At 41.8% G+C, this 13,026-nt stretch overlaps 1 long non-coding RNA gene across 2 annotated transcripts in view; it reads left to right on the top strand.

Moving 5' to 3' along the window:
- LOC130295477 (uncharacterized) overlaps positions 1 to 12,690 on the top strand; it is a 35,318-nt gene extending 22,628 nt beyond the window's left edge. For both annotated transcript variants that reach the window (XR_008848847.1, XR_008848846.1), the window contains exons 2-3: positions 8,690 to 8,824; positions 12,333 to 12,690. This is a non-coding gene — a long non-coding RNA (uncharacterized LOC130295477). The remainder of the gene's footprint in view (positions 1 to 8,689; positions 8,825 to 12,332) is intronic.
- Positions 12,691 to 13,026: the final 336 nt, after the last annotated feature.

Consider the following 13,026-nt stretch of genomic DNA (forward strand, 5'->3'; position numbering starts at 1 on the left):
TGCATTCACTTCCTCCCTGAGTCTGCTGTGCTGGGTTTCTTTATCCAATCACTGCAGGCTGCTCTGTAACACCGTCCTTTCTGTTTTCAAGTTGCAGTCGGATACACAGGACAGGAGTGAGCACAGAGGAATGCTCGTCCCACCCTCACTTCCTGAACTTTGTCCCAGCCCGTGCTTCAGCTTAGACAAAGATGATGCCACAGCCAGACAGGATTATGTTCTGTATGATATCGGGACCCCTAGTGGCCTTTTTTTTTTATAACCTGTGATTTCTATAAAAAGGATATTTTGTTTTTATGAAGGATATTAGAAAGGTTAATGTTTTGCCAAGATGTAAAACATATTAAATGTTTTTGATTCTGACAGTGCCCATTTAAGCTGCTTCTGCTGCTACCTATGATATGTGGATTTGTGGTCATTGGAGATTTTCTTCTCCTCGAAAAATATTTGCTCTTCAGGGTCCAAGTAGTAGTTTTGTTTTTTTTCTTCAGTAGGGAGGACAATTCACCAGTACAACATGTATGTAATGTGTTGTCACATTAGAAAATAAAGCAGCCCAGATATCAGCATCATGGCCCCAAAATGTTGTTGTAGATTGTTTGATCTTCCAGTTCTACTAGATTTATTTCAGTGGTCTGTATAATGCCCGGAGTTCAGACGGTCCCTATGAGTGTGTATTAGTGTTGAGCGGCATAGGCCATATTCGAATTCGCGAATATTCGCGAATATATGGACGAATATTCGTCATATTCGCGAATATTCGCATATTTGCAATATTTTCGTTTTATTTTCGCATATGCGAATATTCGCGAATGCGAAAATTACATATACAAAAATTAGCATAAGTGAAAATTCGCATATGCGAAAATTAGCAAATGCAAATTTTCGTATATGCGAAAATTCGCACACCAGTCTCACACAGTAGTATTAGAGCCTTCTTACACCACATAAGCTGGAAGCAGAGAGGGATGATCACTGTGATGTGTACTGTGAAAAAAAAAAAAAATACAAAAAAAAAAAAAAAAAAACTAATATTCTTAATTACGAATATATAGCGCTATATTCGCGAATATTCGTGAATTCGCGAATATGCGATATTCGCGAATAGAATTCGAATTGCGAATATTCGCGAGCAACACTAGTGTGTATATGCATGTGCCTGTCTGCTTTGCTTCCGTCTGTCCTTCTGCATTCATCCCATATTGCCGGCACCCTTTAGAAGTCTATCTGAGGCCGGGAGGAGTATTTGTGTCTCGCTCACTACAGTATGTTAGGTGCTCTGTCAGTCTGATAAGGGCTAATGAAATTTTAGGCTGGCTGATTAGATCAGTACAGTCGCTGCTGGGAATGGATTCGCAGGATTAGAGGTTTTTGCTGGCAGAATGAAGGAGCTGGGGAGGGTACTGGGGAAGATATGTGGTGTACAAGAGACGTAGAGAAGAAAAAGGCATTCACATCTGTGCGACGCACTGTGTATAGCTCCAGGAAGGCTATACACCAACGTCACACCACTGTGGCTAGTCACTGCATTTATTATATTGGGGAAGCATTAGGCCTCACTCCTTAGCCTTAAAGGAGTACTATCATGCAGGAAATTTACGTAATTTAGTTGCCCCGAGTCCATTAAAAAATAATAAAATCAATAAAAATAAAACCAACTCTTCTTCTGACCATTGGTCACAAAAAGAGAGCCCCCGGAGTGGACAGAATGGGAGGGGCACATGACAGGGGGCAGTAGGACGTGCAGGGAGAAGATTCTAGAGAGGGGGGTACGTTACGTGGAGGGGAAAGAGGTATAAAAGGGGGAGCTGGAAAGGGAGGAGTCAGTGGCCAGAGAAATTGTGGAGAGTCCCGCCCGCCCGCCCTGGTTTTGGGTGTGGTGGGGCATGGTAGTGTTGTCGCAGCGGAGGGAGATGGAGGGGGATTGTGGAGGCATGCTCGAGCGGTTGGCAGAGTGGTCTCTGAAGGTGGTGCCCTTGGGTCACGTGAGGGTCGACCAAGGGCAAAGTAGGAGAGAGTGGAAGGAGAAGCTGCCTTCAGGTCCCCCTCCAGACTGGGGTTATCTCAGGGGTTATCTCAGGGGTTTAGGTTAATTTTGCACTATGTTTTCACTATGTTTTGTTTATGTAAATGTTAGGGGGGGTAATGTTAACGTGGACAGCTAACAAATGTTATTTATAAATAAATGCAAAGTGTGTTATATTTATATATGGATATATATATATATATATATATATATATATATAACAAAATCAAGAGGTATGGGGAGCACCGTGAAACAGGATTCAAGATCCACGTGGGTGCCAGGCTCCGGGAACAGACCAATTCCCACGAAGTATAGATAAAAGGTAGAAGCGGCACTCCGGCTTGTAGGTGAAATAATCACAAAATATATTCACACATCTGTGCAGGCAACGTTTCGGCTCGACAATAGAGCCTTCCTCAAGGCTTGAGAAAGGCTCTATTGTCGAGCCGAAACGTTGCCTGCACAGATGTGTGAATATATTTTGTGATTATTTCACCTACAAGCCGGAGTGCCGCTTCTACCTTTTATCTATATATATATATATATATATATATATATATATATATATATATATATATTTGGGAATATATACATTGGTTATTTGTTTTGGTTAATAAAATTGGGTCCACTGTGGCCTTTGCACCACATCTATGTGTATGTATTTATTGGGAAAGGGGGGGAATGGTATGTGGGTAATGGGTGCAGGGGCCAAGCGTAACTTTACGATCCCCTAGTCATGGCACTTTCGCATGCAATAAAATACGGTGCAAATGTTGTATTATGATTAATAATCCAAAATATCATTTTACTTCTCAGACCACAAAAAAATCATACGTGATCAATACATGCAATAATTGTGAAAGCTCTTATGCTGTTTATCTTCTATCTTGTCCTTGTGGATTGCAATATGTGGGCCGCACTGTTCAGACATGAATAAGCATAGATCAAATGTCAGAAATTAATTTATGTTAAATAGCATTCCTTGTCATTTATCTTTAAAACACAATAATAATTTGGATGTGTTAGACTTAGTACCGTATTTTTCGCCGTATAAGACGCACTTTTTCTTCCCCAAAACTGGGGGGGGAAAAGTCGGTGCATCTTATACGGTGAATACACCCCTATCGCGGCGGTCCCTGCGGCCATCAAGAGTCGTGACCCGCGGCTAATACAGGACATCACCGATCGCGGTGATGCCCTGTATTAACCCTTCAGATGTGGCGATCAAAGCTGACCGCCGCGTCTGAAGGGAAAGTGACACTAACCCGGCTGTTCAGTCGGGCTGTTCGGCTGAAATCGCGGCGGTCCCGAACAGCCCGACTGAACAGCCGGGTTAGTGCTTACAGGACACCGGGGGGGGACCTTACCTACCTCCTCGGTGTCTTCTCCGTTCAGGGATCCCCTGTATGGCCGGCGCTCTCCTTCCTTGTCATCACGTACGTGCGTCGGCGTGCGTAACGACGTGATGGCGGCGACGGAGAGCGAGGATACCCGGCCGGCAGCAGAGACGTTCCGGAGTGACGGGAACACGACGACAGCGATGGAGCGACATCCAGGGCAGTGGTGACGGGTCCGGAGCGGCGGGGACACGTGAGTATTACCTCCTCCTGCAGTGGTCTTCAATCTGCGGACCTCCAGATGTTGCAAAACTACAACTCCCAGCATGCCCGGACAGCCAACGGCTGTCCGGGCATGCTGGGAGTTGTAGTTTTGCAACATCTGGAGGTCCGCAGGTTGAAGACCACTATTGGGTTCAAAATCTAAATTTTTTTAGATTTTGACCCTTAAAATTGGGTGCGTCTTATACGCCGGTGCGTCCTATAGGACGAAAAAAACGGTAATTATTGAAACTATTCCGATTCATGTTCATAATAGATTCCAGAAATAAATAAATAGGGAGTCATACCGGATATTCACCTTGGATACGCTTTTTCCACATGGTTTGAATGAATTCATTGAAAATGCCAAATAACATTCAACTTTCTCCTGACATTTGTCTATATATTATTTTTTATGGTTATATAATAGATATGAATAAAATCCTGTTTTGATGTTTAACATATAAATGATTATTATTATTATTTTTACATTTTTATATTATGTTTCATGTATATTATTGTTTGTATAACATTTGTTCTAACTTTATTTATTTTGTATACATTTTTTATGTACCTTAGATTTGTATTTTTATCTTAAAAACGTTTTTCTATGTATGTTTTAAAATTCCCTAATTAATTCAAGTCTGTATAAATACCATGCATATCCGCTGTTCCCAATATGCCTGATGAAGCGGTCTTCACCGCGAAACGTGTTGCATTGTGGGTGAAATAAATTGTTGCTCCTTACAAGCTCGTGGCGCCTGATTTATCCTGTGGTTTACCTTGGAGGAATTTTGCAATTGTTTGTTTCCATCCCAGGAACGGCTGCCTGATCTGAGACTTGACGTCTCCACATGTCTTCACCATTGTTGTACTTGGCAACTACTGCGGGGGAGCAATATTCAATACTGTTCACCCATTTTTACTGTTATACGGTTTCACAGTATGGAGCGCTTTCCTTTGTTTTAGTGATCTCCTGCACGGCACTCCATCTTTCCCCAGGGCCAGAGCTCGCTCACGCCCACTAAGAAGCGGCAGCATACACGCCCCCTCCATGTATCTCTATGGGAGAGCCAAAGATACAGTGTTTGGGTATCTACGGCTTTCCCATAGAGGTACATGGCGGGGATGTGTCGGCCGTTGCTTTGTGTAGGGGTTGACATGCTCGGTTCCTGGAGAAAGCTGGGGTGCCATTCAGGAGATCATGGGGGGCTATGCCCCTTCCCCACAGCATCTGCTCTGTCCATGGCAGGTAAATCAAGGCTTCCATCTAATCTCAGCAGCAGTATCTTTGTTGATAGGCCCCAAGCGAGCCTTTACCTACCCCCTAGCACAGCAAGACAGGTGCAAACTCTTCACCCCCCTTAAGCCATGCGGACAGAATTATTTGCTCAATAAATATTTTTTTGCGCATCGTAAGGAAGTAAGATAATGCTTATATCTAACCTTATGGAAAACCACATAGTAATCCCGTAACTTTAGCCATATGACATATATATATATATATATATATATATATATATATATAATAACGTATAATATTATAATATATATAATACAGCCAGTGTCCATGAATCCCACTGTTTTGTTAGATTTCGTGTTAGATGTGGGTCCCCTTTGCCCAGTAGTTGGGGTCTGTCCCATATATCTAAGTCAGGAGCCGGTTCAGAGAAATGATCATGTAATGAGGTTCCTCTCTTTGGAGTTCACATTCGGCATCGACTACACACGAGAATATTGACCGGTACTGATTCAGCTCCTTTCCTAGCCCTCGGTAGGTATGCCATGCTTTAGTGCTTTATAAGCAAGCTGTGTGCCGCCTGGATTTGCATAAATTCCAGACTGCAGGCTGGCAGAAGTATCGGGCACACAGATAGGACAGACTGAGCAGCCAGGGACAATCTAATTGTATTTCCTTAAACTGTCATTAAAACATTTATAATTAAGAGAAAGAGGGAGAAGGAAAGGGCCGGGAATGAATCATTCATGTCGCCATCAACTTCAATAATTTCTTCTCTGCATCACAGCAGTCAGGTGAACATGGAGCCTTCATCATAATGCTGGAAGGTCCTTCTTTAAAATATGGTTCTTTATTACCCTTCATAACCCCCTGTCTGACTGGTACATCGCAACGTGACCATATTTACTTTTATCAACTGTGATGCAGGCAGCGCAACAAGGCCATCTTTGATATCAAAGTCACCATGTATCCCGGGCCTTACCCCCCCCCCCCCTGAATATTTAGTGTACCAAGGATGGGGTTGTCTTTTCCTGATTTTTTCCCTGCAAAGCAAGACTATGTTTACACAGCGGAATTTCCGATTCTGGCATGCGCAGAAACCTTAAATAAGAGCCTATCACAAAAGCACCAAACTCATAAGATAATGAAAAATAGAAAATCTTTATTCAAAACATATAGATATAAAACATAATCAAAAAAGATCAGCAACAGTCAGAAAAAGGTACAGAGACCAGATACACGCTTTTCTCCATATGATGACAAAAGTCTGTGGTTACAAAATGTTACATTTGTAGTTATAATATGCATGCAATGTATAAGTACTGTAATCCCACAAAAACAGAGAATGACACAGAGACTATATGAAAATAACAGGAGATATAGAATGTGATACAGCAACTGTCAATGATTAGTGCAGAGAGCTAGAAAACAGGGGCAAGGGAATAGTGGAAAAGTTTTGTTATGGGCACCGGTAATGCAGGAACTAACAAAATCTGTGATATCGCATTCAAGGTGTGGTCACCAGTAATGCCGGGAGATCAGTTGAATAGTCTTCCATTTTCCAGGGTGAACAGGCAGCAAATAAGAATGTCCCCAATTCAGGACTTTTTGTCTCAGTTTGGCAAATACAAAAGATTTTCCAGGTGGAACTTGCTGAAGACAGACAGGAGCTAAAGGAATCAATCGCACAGGAGGAATGTTATGCCTTGGTGTGGAGTCGAAACCTGCGACAATGGAGGACCTGGAAAAAGCGTCAGCCCTGAAGTTTTTATTAGCAGGCCTAGGAGGAGGCGAAGAAAGAGTTTTAGACTGGATAGGCACAAGACAATGATTTTGGCAAAACTGTCCCCAACATGTGATTTTACCAGATTTCCAGTCTAGTTGAGGAGAATGACGTTGAAGCCAAGGAAAACCAAGAAGAAGCTCTGAAGTACAATGTGGTAGCACATAGAACTCAATATTTTCCTTATGCAAATCTCCTACTTGCATGATGAGAGGTTCAGTGCAGTATATCACCTTACAGTTCAGATTTTGTCCATTAACAGAGAAAATGTATAAGGGCTTGGTAAGACGAGTCACTGGAAGACAAAGTTTCTGGACCAGGGAGGCACCAATGAAGTCGCCAGCAGAACCAGAGTCCAAAAATACAGGAGCGTTGAAAGACGTCTTGGCAGGAGATAAGACCTGAACTGGAATGGTTAAATGAGGAGAGGGAATATTCACATCTAGGGACGCCACTCTTACTTGTCCAAGATTCAAGCATTTTTACGGACGCGGAGGACGTATAGAACCGTCTTTGAGAAAGTGCTCTGGACTGACACAATATAGGAACAAATTCTCATTGCGTTCACGGGATCTTTCCTGATCCGTTAGGCGAAAGCGATCCACCTCCATAGCCTCTTCGGCAGAAGGCAAAGAAGATGGTAGAGGAGGATGTTGGAACACAGGAGCCAGTCGGGGTAATCGCCGTGTTCGGGCAGGTTCTCTTTCCAAATAAAGTTCTTCCTGACTCTCGGCAAAACCCACAGCAATAAAGGTGGCTAAATGGATAAGTTCGCTCAGGTTAGTCAGAGGATCTCGAGCAGAGAGAGCATACTTGATTCTATTGGAGGGTCCATTTTTAAAAGTGGCACACAAGGCTTCATCGTTCCAAGCCAGTTCAGAAGCCAATGTGCGGAATTGAACAGCGTAGTTGCCCACAGAGGAGTTACCTTGACAAAGTCAGAAGAGCCATCTCAGCAGAGGAGGCTTGTGCGGGTTCTTCAAATACTTTGCGGAATTCTGCAAGGAAGGCCAGCAGGTTTGAGGAGACCGAATCATTACGATTCCAGAGAGGTGTAGCCCAGGCCAGGGCTTTACCTGACAGTAGACTAGCCACTTTAGCACGCTCCTTCGGGAACTGATCCGCCATGAGCTCCAGATGCATGGAGCAATGAGTCACAAAGCCTCTACAAATCTTGGCATCACCTTCAAACTTTCAGGGCAAGCATAAGTGAAGCTTGGACCCGGAAGAAACAGCTGACAGAGTAGGATGCTCAGGAACAGGTTGCTGCTGCTGTTGCTGCTGAGCGGCAACAAGCTGTTGCACCATAGCAGAAAGTTGATTCAGTTATTGCGCTTGACGAGCTATCTGCTGCGACTGTTGAGCCACGATGGTGGAGAGATCTGAAACAACTGGCATAGGCACCCCAGCGGGATCCATTGCCGGATCTTACCGTAAGGGTAACGGCAGGTGGTGGATCCTCTGGGCCTGTGTGGATGATTATGTGAGCCGTGCCAGGGAGAAAAGTTTAAGGTGCCGCTGGTTTTCCCCAGAGCCCGCCGCAAAGTGGGATGGTCTTGCTGCGCCAAGAGGCACCCAGGTCGCTACCCCTGGCACAACTCGTCCACACAGGTAGCTGGGATGAAGGACAAGACAAGCACAAGATAGCTGAAGGTCAGGGAACGCGGCACAGTATCAGTGTCAGGTCATGGAACAAGGATCAGGTACATGGATAGACAGGATCACAGGAACACAGTAGCTATCTCTCAGGCACTAGGGTAACAAAAACCCAGCCCAGGGCAAGGGGAGGTGCACACACTTATAGGGAAGGAACAGTTGAAGACATGAATTAGGGCGTACTGGCCCCTAAAATCACAGACCTCTGGCGTGCACGCCCTAGGAGGCTGGGGCACGCATGCCGGGACTGAGAACACGGAAGACCAGGGAGGTGAGTGACGGGCTGGAATTCGCATGCGGGCGCGTTACATCAATTGTTGTACCCCTGGAGTTGTCTATTGTGCCACGTGCCCTTACAACCTAATGTACATAGGTTTAACTTCTAGGGAGTCACAAAGGCGGATCCGAGAGCACATCCTTGGCATTGAAGCTGCAAGGGAAGAAGTTGATATCAACAAATTGAAAACCCTGCTCCTAGGCACTTCAAGGAACATCATTCATGAGATGGAAGCCTATTAAAGGTAAGAGGGATTGACAGGGAGATTGTGGGGCCGAGAGGAGGGAACTGGAAAAAGATATTGGCACAGAGAGAAACACAGTGGATGTTTTTTTATCTCAAAACGGTGGTACCATGGGGGTTGAATGAGAACAACAGTTATATGCCTTTTTTATGATGCTCACACCTAGTCTGTTTAATTAAATTTTGATTATACTTTATTACTACATTGGTTCCCTTTTTTGTCTTTTGTATATGATTTTAGTTATGCTTTAATTGGTATATTTTCTTTTTTTCTTACTTTTCTGACCAATCATTTTTATACACATACTTACCATGTTTTTTATTTGTTTGTTGTCCCTCCCCTTTTTTTGTTTTCTTTCCTCTTCTTTCATCCTTCTTGTTTTCATCCTTATCCCCATTTTCCCCCTCTTCCTTTCCTTTCTTCTCCCCCCCCTTTCTCTTCCCCCCTCCCCCCTTCCCCCCCTTTTCCTATTATCTCCCACACATTATGGAACTGCCGCTGCTCTACTAAGAATTTTTAGAAGAAGAAATCATCCAAATTTTAGATTTTGTAATTTTATCCCCTTTTCTACATATTTTAATACCACTAGTTCATATAGTACTCGTTTTGTACAAATTACACACTTTATTATTTTTCTATATATCTAGATAGGCCTTAGAATACAATATTGAATGCACTTTGCACTTACATTTTTATTCTATTTTGCACATATGTAACTATTGCTCTTTATGTACACCTTGCCCTTGAATTTTAGTGTGGGAATGGTGGAACTTGCAAAAAGGTCCCCACTCATTCCGTCACTATAAGTGACTTTCTCAGGGGTGCCCTTGAGGAAGGCACATAGTGACAAAACGCGTGGGATCCTTTTTGGGGGGGACACCCATTCTCATGACGATAGCGTGATGTATTTCCATCCTCTCTCTTGACTGTGCATATTTTTTTGTATACTGATGTTTAACTATATAGCTGCTATTTTGTACTTTGTTCTATTTTATTATTTGTTTGGGTGTATACTTTTTTCCAGACTGTGCACTTTAGTATATAACTAATATATGATTTTATAGCTGCTATTTTTATTCTTGGATTGTACTTGTATACTTTACACAGGGGTTGTGGGTCCTAAGAGATTGTTCATTATCTGTATCATTGAGATTAGACGGGTGTCCCTTGGGGGGATCTCCCAGGTAACTGGGGCCCCTCTTCGTGGCTGAGGATGGCCAGTGTGTTGTTTTGGGCCCCCTCTTTTTAAGTGGTTTTAATCGTGGGAGACTATTCTTTGTGACAATTAATAAAGTATAATTTGCAATATATTTGGTGTGCACCCCTCTTTGCCCTGCATTTCTTCTTGTTTGTTTTCATACATACAACACACACTACTTATATTTTTTTGTTTCCTTTTCTTTAAAAAAAAAAAAAAAAAATGTTTTATTATTCAGTATTTTGGCCGTTAGATAAAAATAATGAATGATGGCTTGATGTGTGTCTCACTATGTGTTCACTTTTATTTTTTGAGCACGAGCACTTTCACATTATAATAATCATATAATAATTATATGTAATAATAATTCTTCTTTGTCTGTGTGCTACATGTATTTGTCTCGTGGTATATGTATTTGTCTGTGTGCTACATGTATTTGTCTTGTGGTATATGTATTTGTCTGTGTGCTACATGTATTTGTCTTGTGGTATATGTATTTGCCTTGTGGTATATGTATTTATCTGTGTGCTATATGTATTTGTCTTTTGGTATATGTATTTGTCTTGTGGTATATGTATTTGTCTTGTGGTATATGTATTTGTCTGTGTGCTATATGTATTTGTCTTTTGGTATATGTATTTGTCTTGTGGTATATGTATTTGTCTTGTGGTATATGTATTTGTCTGTGTGCTATATGTATTTGTCTTGTGGTATATGTATTTGCCTTGTGGTATATATATTTGTCTTGTGGTATATGTATTTGTCTTGTGGTATATGTATTTGTCTGTGTGCTATATGTATTTGTCTTGTGGTATATGTATTTGTCTTGTGGTATATGTATTTGTCTTGTGGTATATGTATTTGTCTTGTGGTATATGTATTTGTCTTGTGGTATATGTATTTGTCTTGTGGTATATGTATTTGTCTTGTGGTATATGTATTTGTCTTGTGGTATATGTATTTGTCTGTGTGCTATATGTATTTGTCTTGTGGTATATGTATTTGTCTTGTGGTATATGTATTTGTCTTTTGGTATATGTATTTGTCTTGTGGTATATGTATTTGTCTTGTGGTATATGTATTTGTCTGTGTGCTATATGTATTTGCCTTGTGGTATATGTATTTGTCTGTGTGCTATATGTATTTGTCTTGTGGTATATGTATTTGCCTTGTGGTATATGTATTTGTCTGTGTGCTATATGTATTTGCCTTGTGGTATATGTATTTGTCTGTGTGCTATATGTATTTGTCTTGTGGTATATGTATTTGTCTTGTGGTATATGTATTTGTCTGTGTGCTACATGTATTTGTCTTGTGGTATATGTATTTGCCTTGTGGTATATGTATTTATCTGTGTGCTATATGTATTTGTCTTTTGGTATATGTATTTGTCTTGTGGTATATGTATTTGTCTTGTGGTATATGTATTTGTCTGTGTGCTATATGTATTTGTCTTGTGGTATATGTATTTGTCTTGTGGTATATGTATTTGTCTTGTGGTATATGTATTTGTCTTGTGGTATATGTATTTGTCTGTGTGCTATATGTATTTGTCTTGTGGTATATGTATTTGCCTTGTGGTATACCTTAAAGCTCGCTAACCAATGTGACATACAGCTTTGATTATTTCATGTTCAAATCGGGTATTATAGGCCGGCAGTATAATTTTCTTGTTCCTTTCTTTGCTTTGTTTTTCTTCTTTGACATAGGGCGCAATGCGCCTGCGTCTATTTGTATTCACTTCCCACAGCAGTAACTTAAAAATGTAATAAATAAAGTAATTCTGAGAAATCTTGAGAACGATGCTACAATAAAGGGGTACTCCACTGCTCAGCATTTGGAACAAACTGTTCCGAACGCTGGAGCCAGCGCCGGGAGCTCGTGACATCATAGCCCCGCCCCATCATGACATCATGCCCTGCCCCCTCAATGCAAGTCTATGGGAGGGGGTGTGACGACTGTCACACCCCCTTCCATAGACTTGCATTGAGGGTGTGGGGCATGACGTCATGAGGGGGGCGGCGTGATGACGTCACGAGCTCCCGAATGCTTCTCAAGATTTCACAGAATTACTTTATTTATTACATTTTTAAGTTACTACTGACTTGTATAGGAAATTTATACAAATAGTGACATCTAGAGACATCAGTGCAGGAGTTTTGGAGGATATATTGTGTTACGTATAGTAAAAAAAATATAGTGAAAACAAGGAATGGAGAATAGGGAGAGAGAGTCATTTTGGCTGAGAATTTTATTCCGTTTATAAATTTTTTTATTTTTTTTAGTATAGTAAATTTATGTCTTTCCCAGATCATGTATGGTGTTGCTCAGCAGTGCGAGTTCTGCTCGTGTGGAGATTTCTCAGTAAAACGTGAGGAACGCATGGAATATTCTAGATTTAAATAAAGTGTCTTCATCCTCGGTGACATCGATTGAGCAGGTGTTTGCCCACCTGCCCGCGCTGTAGGATAAATGCAGCCCATCGCCTCCATTAACGGTGCAGACAGAAGAAAACATGATGGATAATGTGACTGTCTGCTACGTGCTGCATGACCGGGCACCTGAAATGGTTAAATGTGACTGCGGGGCCATCTATTCTTCCTCTCCATTGGTGGCGAGGAAGTATTTAATCAGAATTTATTATTACGAGTGGATATTCACACGGATGGGGGGGGGGGGGGGGGGGGCAGAGACATAAGATCTATGGAAAACGCAATAAATCTTGCTGCTCCTTTTTATTATAAATATTTAATTCTGGATATCTTGTCATATGTCATATGTTTATTTTCACCGTCTGGCAGATTCCCTGCCATCTATCAGCTTTTGTGCCTTGGAAAAGTGCTTCAGTAATTGACATTTTGTAGAGAAAGCATTTGCAAAATATCCCCCGCAGGGTTCCAATTGGACCCGTTGTGCTGACCCCCTTTATTAAGTATGCCCATCCCCCTTTAGATGCAGGTCAATGGTCTGTGCCCTTGTGAACTTCTCGGATTTGGCAGCATTA

Source organism: Hyla sarda, chromosome 11 (genome assembly GCF_029499605.1).
Source record: "Hyla sarda isolate aHylSar1 chromosome 11, aHylSar1.hap1, whole genome shotgun sequence".
Classification (NCBI taxonomy): domain Eukaryota; kingdom Metazoa; phylum Chordata; class Amphibia; order Anura; family Hylidae; genus Hyla; species Hyla sarda.